The sequence below is a fragment of the Poecile atricapillus genome, chromosome Z, assembly GCF_030490865.1.
Source record: "Poecile atricapillus isolate bPoeAtr1 chromosome Z, bPoeAtr1.hap1, whole genome shotgun sequence".
Taxonomy (NCBI): Eukaryota; Metazoa; Chordata; class Aves; order Passeriformes; family Paridae; genus Poecile; species Poecile atricapillus.
In genome coordinates, this window is record NC_081289.1 from 74,798,401 (window position 1) to 74,807,462 (window position 9,062).

Sequence of the window (9,062 nt, forward strand, 5' to 3'; positions counted from 1 at the left end):
GAACTATTACTCTATATTTGTGCCAACAGCCTCTTATTATTTGACAGTACCAAGTACTGAACTACATGGATTTTACTTGGTCATGTACAAACATCCTCAAAGAGTACACTCTCATACTCCCATCCCTGCACCTGTAGGAAGACCACATTTTTCCTTAGCAGCTCCTGCAGCTGTGATGTTATTAAAAATAAATGCAACTAAGAAGCCGTGGCTCCATCAAATAATATGATTTACACTTATCAGCAGTCTGGAAAAAAAAAAAAAGCAAAACAGATAAAAGCTCAAAAACACAACTCCCAGATTCCCTGCCTAGAATCACAAGACACAATTCTAATTTTTTCAGTCTTTCATTTTAAACCATTTTCTAAACCACTGCTATCCTCTAAACACCCTGCAATTACTCTCCATCTGACATAAGCAGTCAGAAGCTGAAACAGTGGGGTACTGCAGGACCAACCAACTCTGACAAGAGCAGAGATATTAGTTAAAGTTACTTTCAAGCTCCTTGTCCAAGTGCTTACCCTCTTCCTAACAACTTGATAATATATCCTTATTTATTCGTTATCCAAAAATTCACGTTCTTTTTTCACAGAACTTCATCTTCCCCACCACACATCCATTCTGTCCAGCTTACAGACAGCCAGTGAGGTTTCATACTCACTGACCCCTGCTTTGTTCTAGATGACATCTCATATCTTCCCAGATTATTCTATACAGTAATCCTATTCTCCACCACACCTTTAGCTGTTTGCTACTTCCCATGGCCTGGTAACTTTCTCAGCATGTTCGTTATCATCTCAGGCCTTCTCTGAAAGAATGGGAAAAGGGTAGAGCTGACATTTGGTAGTGAGCCATGCAGTAAGTGCTTTTTACATGCTGTTACTCAACCAGTTTTGTTTCCACCCTGTAGAAGTTTCTACCTCACAGTCACAGCCAAATAGCAAGACTGAATCCTACCAGGAAGAAAAGTAAGAAGGTGAAGGAAGATACAGATTAGGAAGAAACGAGCTGGTCTAGTTGACACAAGTCACATCCTGTCACTAATACTTCAAGACTCTTCTGCAGTCTTGTTAACTCTGTCTAAAAGTGACAAAAAGAGCCATATACCCTTCTTTTGCTTCCAAAGGTAAACTCACCTAGTTTCTCACTACCTTTCATGTGTTCACAAGAAAAAAAACCACAACTTTCCTTTCTTTTTCCAAGAATTACACTTCCCCTAAATTCAGCTCCAGGACTCAAAGAAAGGCAAGAAAAGGCATCGCCTCAATAGAGAGTTCCTGACTGACAAATTTTCACTAAACTCTCAATTCTGCAGTGCTGCAACATGATCACACTAGATCCTAAAAGAAAAATAGATTGAACAGGATAAGGCTGCTAAAAGTGACTACCACAAGGCAGGTACTGTGGACCTCCAGGCCTGTTAACCAATTCTACCAGTTAAAGAGAAGGACAGTTCCAGAAGTACAAAAAAATACATAATGTTAAAATGTCCAAAAATTGGCCACAAATTGAAAACAGAATAAAAAATGTATCAGTGACTCAAGCTCACTTAATGTACTATATAGCGTATTAAAGAAACTTTTGAACAGAAAGAGCAGCTAAAAAAAATGAAACTATTGCATTTTCAAGACATTTCTTGTCTTAGATGACTAGTGAAGGTAGAAACAACTCCTAGAAACAGCCAACACTGAAATAAAAAAGTACCTGTAGTAAGTATCTTGACTAAAGAGCTATTCCAAGCCCCTTAATTAACTTAATTAATTAACTTAATTATTTGCTGATTTCTCTCATATATTTAGATTTCAATTAGATACCAAGTTCTTTAGTCTGAAGGTAGGAAGCAGCCTTCCTTATTTGGAAAAATACCCCAAACCTCTGAAAGTAGCAGTTCACATCTTGATATCCATCTGTCTTGAGATGAGTACATGGCAAGTCAGAATTAACACACATGTAAGACCCACATGCAAACCATCAGTCCCAAGGGTGCCTATGTAAACATTTCTTCAACAGAAAAGCATTGAAGAATTCTCCTACTAGGGGGGTCTCATCATCACAAAGCTACACCTAAGACTCCTCCTGAAAATTTCAGGTCCCAAAATTCATCTGGCTGCTGCCATAGCACATTTCAACTTAGAAATCCAGAATATTACTAGAAACTTCTCCCAGTAGCACTGTCTTAGCTCTCAGGATTTCAGAACAGCCATTGAAAAAGATAAATCCACAGGACGTGAAATACTTTAAAAAGTCTAGAGGCATTTAATTTCTTCCTATGGCCCAATATCAGCCAGAATGTTTCACCTCAGAAAAAACAATTAGATAACAAAACTATATACGTAATATATGATGGTAATGGTCTCCTCAGGAGAAACATAATCTATTTCCAAGTATTTATTGCTCTTTGAAAAGAAACTGAAAGAGCAATCAGGATGTTTCTTCTTTCCTCCTTCATTAAACTAATTGCATCCTTCTGGTTCATTAAAACCTCTACTTAGTAAACACACTGTTCATTCAGTCTTCAAGGTCACTTATTTCCTTGGCATCATTGTACCAAATTTAATGTAGTTTGATTACACAGTATTTTGTATAGAAAATACTGGCCATGAGCACCACAGGTCCATGAGAGAGTTCTGTGTCTTCCCAACTGCTCATATTCCAGGCTGTTGCACTGCTGGAAATATAACATATTGTGTGGTTCAGTGAAAGGTGCTGCCTCAAGCCTTTGTTTGCTGTTCCTGATCTAAATGACAGCTCCCTCCCATGCTCCATGTCCTAAGAGATACCATGACAATTCTCTGTGTTAAATGGGATACAGTTACTCTCAGCAGAAATGCAGATGACTGAACTATGCATTTGTACCCTCTTACAGGCTGTGAGTAACAAATTTTAATACATACATTCTACAAATACATATCAAAATATATGATGAAATCTACCTATTCTTTTCTTAGTTCCAGTCAGTTTTGTTTGGATGTCATCAGCCATCCTAGTTATAAAGAACACTCCTTCTGAAGGATATTACTCTCATTTGAAAATGCATTAGCTTTAATTAATATATGCTATTACAAACAGGTAAGAATGACAGAGGTTTAATCTTCCAGTTGTCTGGACAAATGGTTCTGAAGTGCATGTGCACGCCTGGACTCTTCACACGGAAATTTATTTGCATATACAAAATTCAGCCTATCTGATCTTTACTGCAATAGATTATTACTCCTTATCCAGTCTTTCATTCTGCCTCTCAAAACTATTCTTTCTAGAAATTATACCAGGTAGCCAATGTTTCATGTAAAAGTACAATATTCTTCATAACATTCATAACTCAGAAACAAATTAGAGATGACAATAATGTTGTACTGTAGACAAGGATTATTTACCTCCCTCAGAATTCTTGCTTTACTGTACTCAGAGACAGCTGAAGGGAATTTTACTGCATCTCTCAATCTGAAATCCCAATTTACCGAGAAAAATTCTGTGAAGGGACACAAGCCATGCTATTGTAATGGCAAAATGTTGACAACCATTTGCTTAATCAGAGCTTTGGATACAGCAGGTCCCCCTGCTGTCCCCCCAAAAGCAGACTGACCACACCCACACCGCTAACCCCTACTGATAAAGGGAGCTAGGAAGGTCTGTTATGACATTCTGCCTGGCTGTACCCTTTACCTGTACTTCCTGAAACTTAAATAAATGCTGTGGCTTATTACTTTACATTCATGAACATTTCAAAGCAGAGTCCACAACTAGGAAGTCAGATGCTATCTGAAAGACACACGAAACACAGAAAGGAAGTTTTAGCATAATTCTAAAAAGCTGTACTTGAGCAGACACAATAGCAATAGACTACAGTGATAATATTTTAACAAATTTATACAATGTAACAGCAGATAAACTTTATGTATTCAAAATCAAGATTTATCCTATGATGTTACTCCTACTTTTTTATAGGCTTACCAAAGGTGAATCTTGTGATTTACGAGTGTAGCAGCTAACAACCTCCACCAGCTGAGCCATTATTAACAGGTTATTTGTCCAAGAATTAAAGCACCAAATATCCAATAAATAATTCCTGTCTTATTAAAAAATTATTAAATCTATGTCCTTTCCAGCTCTCTATTAAGAGAGAAAACAACTTATAACTGCCACTTGCAATTCAAATGGCAAGCATTACAATTGTGATGACAGACAATGCAAGCTACAATATCTGCCAATGTATGGATTGGGATTTTCCAAATTTTCTAAAGCAAAAAGTTAAGCACAAACAGAACTGGCAAAAAGCAGCAAGGCTGACATACCAAGTACGAAATTAAGAGACTCACAAAATGAGGACGCAAAACCAAATTCCACCCTCTTTGGAATATGCACTGTGACCGTGTAATTACTTTCATGGTGCTCTTCTCCAGAAATGCCCAACTCATTTATTAGAGAGGATGGAGTGCTCTGAGTATGATTCAGCACTCAGTCAGAGGGGCTCATCTTCATGACTCTTATCAGGCTCATTGCTATAATTGTGTGTCTCCCATTTACTAAACAGGCAATTTCAGGGAACAAATGGCTCATGATTAATGCACTTGAACACTGCTCTGGATTTAACTTCTTCTGTTGGCAAAGAGTGCTTATGTAATATGTAACAATTCACAGACTTTTCACAGGTTGCCACTATTTACAAGATAACTGATTTTTTATTAGTTCTTAATTATGATAATTAAGTTTTACACTTAAGCTTAATTTCTTAGTGTCTCAGCTCCTCTTGTTGAAATAAATCACTTATAGAATCACACTGTGAAAAAATAAGTTGTGAGACTTAAGATCAAGTAATGACAATTGCAAGACAGCTACCTGTCTTGAGATCAAGATTTGAATGCCATATAGAAAAATGCCAAATACATGAGAAGCACTAACATGCTAACTAACATGAAAAGTACTTATTCATTAAGTATTTTCTTACTAGCTCATACTGAGAGGATTGCAAGTGGACTACAGTATTTTGCCGGCCATATTGTACAGCATACCTAAAGGACAGATTAACAGTATACACATGATTGGTCTATTTCTTCTGTTCTGTTGAGGAACAGCTGACACTTTCATGTGTTTGTCTTAATAGAGAGCTACATCACAGAAAGCTCTCACAGTATGCGATTAATGCTGTTACTTCACATTCACCCTATCAATTTTATCTTTCACCCTGTCAACAACTTGAAGGAATTATTTGGTCCAAGTAGCAACTGTCCCCTCAGCAGAAAATAAAAGCAGCCATATCAGAAATCCTAACAAAATACACTTTTTTGCTCAAGGTACAAGCCCACAACATAAATAAGATTCTAAAGCGCCAAGTTCTATGCTCCAGAGGTCAGTAATTCTGTCAAACCCTTACATGGCCACAGAAATCAGCCACTCAACTGCAGTAAAGTTATGAGTATAGAAAGGTGTCTCTACAAACTGCTATGACACACAACTGAGTATTGCAGGCAGGTTAGTAAGAAACCCAGATATGAAGAAAGTCTGTATGTGGTTAAAGCACCTGGCGTTTTCTCTCAGGTGTAGAAGGCAGCAATACAAGGGAAGCTGGTTACTATAGAGCAAACAGCAATTTGAAATCCAAAGTAGAATGCTATCATGAGGTAGCTCACTCACTCAGACTGAAAACAGCATTAAGCCCTAAATTATTGGGAATTTATTTTTATTATCATCAGGGAAACACACAGGAGTTAAAAAATTCCCAGTTATTGCAGACTCCTTACACTGAACTGAACTCTGCTTTTAAACTTGAAGGAGAAAATAGAAAATAATTACAGTAATGGTCACAAATACAATTTCATGCTACAAGCTGACAGCAATCAAAGCCTTCCATCCAATGAAGCCATCCTACAAGAAAAAAAATTTACAATCCCAAACACAAAAATACAAGCCATTTTAGGAGGACTCTTGCTGGTTTTTAAGAATCCTCACCGAAACTTCCTATGTACTGTGAGACTGTACACACAGCTCTTAAAATAACAGGTAACTATCTTGTCTCAAACCCTGGAAACAAAGCAATGAATTTCACTGATTCACTACTGTGAAAAAGTTTCCAAAATAAACTTTTGCAAAGACATGCTACATTTACCTGACACAAATGTTGAACAGCAAAAACTTGCTGCATATTTTCATGCACTGAATTTTAAATCCTTTATCTCCCTAATAAAACACTGAATACTCAACAATTCCAAGACTATCTCTACTGTAGAATAAACTCTCCACTAAGTTTTTGAAATTAATTTTCACAGGGCAAATACACTCAACAATATAATTAGGCCATGACTAAGGGGACAGTTTTATCTTAGAATAGGAGTGTATATGTGGTTTACTTCCTACTGGAATGCATTTAGGCGTTCTTCTCGTCTCTTACTCCCTTGCTTCTTCTCCCCGCCAGCAAAAAAAAAAAAAAAAAAATAAAATAAATCTCTTTTCCTAGACCTACTTCCCACACACTGCAAAAAAACTCCTCCCTGTGATGACCTCATGCTCCTAGCCCATCTCCTTGTATGGAGCAATTCCGGGCTTGCTGCCAGCTCTCTCTGCCTTCAGCCTGACATGGCAAACATACCTTCCTTCACCCTGCTGCTTCCCAGCTGAGCGAACACCGAGGATAGGCGGCAAGTCAGGAGAGCAGACGGGGCAGGAAGAGGGGCTTCCCATGGACAAAGAACAGGTCACCAGATGCCTGTCTCACTCTGGCATCCCATATAACTTTGTACCCCTAAAGCACCTCTGTTCTCCACGGCAGGAAGAATGACACTGAACTCTGAACATTTGAAGTATTGAAATACATCCCACGTTACCTAACTGGAGTGCACGTCCTGTAGCCAAACTTTACTTTCCCTCTATGCTCTCAGTTAAATATCTCAAATCTAGTAAAGCAAATGTCACCTCCCCTCCCCTCTAAACAAAGGCCCATCTTTGCATCACTAACGTTCTTTGATATCAAAATTGGCCCGACATACTGTGCACAGATACAGTCTTTTATCTTTTTTTGCTAGTTATTCTTTAAGCTCTATCAAACAACTCCAAAGGAACTGAAGATTTATATTCTCTGTATTATTCATTGCCTTCTCTGGCCTGTCTTGCTTCCAAGCGTCAGAATTATTTCTACATGATGACTTTATACACTGGCAATCCAAATACCAACTGACAAAGGACAAAGGACTCAGTTGTGACATGAAGTTACAGTTGTAAAAAATCAGGAAATGTGATGGATAACTGAGCTTTTGCTCACCCAGTAAGTGACTCTGTACATACAAGACTTGATCTTCTCCCTCAAAGTAATATCTCCAAAGCCCAACTTTACTGGGGTTAACATTCCATATATGGATATTTTAAAGTTGTAACTGTACTGACAATTTCTGTCAACACCTTACAAGGAATTTATAAAATGAGGGAACATATATTGGTCTCACCAACAACAATCACAACTCTAACTTAACCTACAATGTATCCATTATTTGCAATTTGCTTTGACTGTGAGCAATGATGTGCCAACATCACATTTCTCTGAGACTCTCAAAGACTAGCACTTACATAAAATAAACTGCAGAAGCAATCTCCTCGTTAGGTAGTATTAAGCAAGCAAAACTAATTTATTTTAATAAAATTATTTTAATACCCAATATTATTTTTTGGTCAAGAAGTTTTTTTTTTTCACACTGCAACTTCTTGAAGGAATCTGCAGTACAACAGAGCAGAGGACTAAAGCCACTTTGAACAGGTCTGCTTCAAAGCAGGTAAAAGTTATTTCACCTGGCTGAAAAGCCGTGATGCCCTCATGCAAAGAGAAAATGAACTGGCTTGTTTTAAAGGTCGTGCAAAACCCCTGGTGTTCACAGAGGATGTGTCACTTCAGGGGAGTATGCTCATGTAAAATCTATCCAAACGGAACCATACTCCAACATGAAAAGGGATGTTTACTGCCCTTCTGTGTAATCCATTCTCGAACACCAAATATGAGTATTCAGTACCCGTGCAGATACCAAAATCTCAAACACACAAAGCATTAAAACGCACACGAAGAGCGCCAGGGCAGCTACACTGAGAAGGCCCCACCATGGTTCTGCATCCAACACTAATGCAGAAGTTCAGGCAGCCGCTGTGCCGTACAGAACTGCCAGGCGGCACCAGGGTGGAACAGAACTCAAAAACCCAAACCGACTCCCCCGGGCTGTTGTATTTATTGGGACGCCGGGATGATCATACATCGCAGCTCCTGGAGGTGGCCGGCGCGTCCTCCCGTTACTCCCCGAGCACGGGAGGGGAACAGACACACCCACCACCGCCGGGCCGGAGGCCGGCACCGCCGAACCAGGACCGAACCCGCCCTATGCCTCCCCCGGGCCGGATCTCGGCGGCGGACCCGGGGAGGGGGCGGGATTCGCGGCCGCGGCGCTGCCCCTGCCCCGCCAGGGCGGAGCCGCCGCCGGGAGAGCGGCGCCTCTGACACCTCCCCGCGGGACGCCACCGGGACGCGACCGGATGCGGCCGCCGCCGCCACCGCCCCGGTGGAGCGAACCGCGAGCGGCGCTGCTGCCCGCCCCGCCCCGCCCCGCCCCGCCCCGCCCCGCCCGCAGGTAGAGCCGGCTCGGGGCCCGCCCGCCTCCCCGTGCCGACCGGGGGTCCCGGCGCTTCCGGTGTTCCCGGCGCTCCCGGGGGTCGCAGGCCGGGGCGGGGCAGCCAAGGGGCCGGCGGGGCGAGGGCGGCCGGAGCCCTGCGCGAGCGCGGCGCTGGCGGGGCCGCGGGCGGCGCGCGCGGACCGTCCCTACCTGACAAGCCGAGCCCCCTCCGCCGCCGCGCGCGTCACGGGGCACGCCCGCGCCGCGTGACCCGCGCGGGCCAATGCGCGCGGAGCCGCCCGCCGCCCCGCCGGCCAATGGCGGCGCGGTCCGCCTCCCGCTGACGCGCGCGGCGAAGGCGGGGCGGGTTATGCTCGCGCCAGCGCCTCCCGCGCGCCTCCGTCTCCTGGCAACGCTCCCCCGCCGTGCCCGCGCCGCGACAGCCCTGGGGACACCCTTGGGGACAGACCTGGGGACACCCTT

The 9,062-nt window shown here is 42.3% G+C and overlaps 1 protein-coding gene across 4 annotated transcripts in view; it reads right to left on the minus strand.

The window, feature by feature from the left end:
• Positions 1 to 8,846, minus strand: part of FER (FER tyrosine kinase) — a 151,599-nt gene extending 142,753 nt beyond the window's left edge. For all 4 annotated transcript variants that reach the window (XM_058826024.1, XM_058826022.1, XM_058826023.1 and 1 more), the window contains exon 1: positions 8,790 to 8,846. The gene's annotated coding sequence lies outside the window, so the exon portion shown is untranslated. The remainder of the gene's footprint in view (positions 1 to 8,789) is intronic.
• Positions 8,847 to 9,062: the final 216 nt, after the last annotated feature.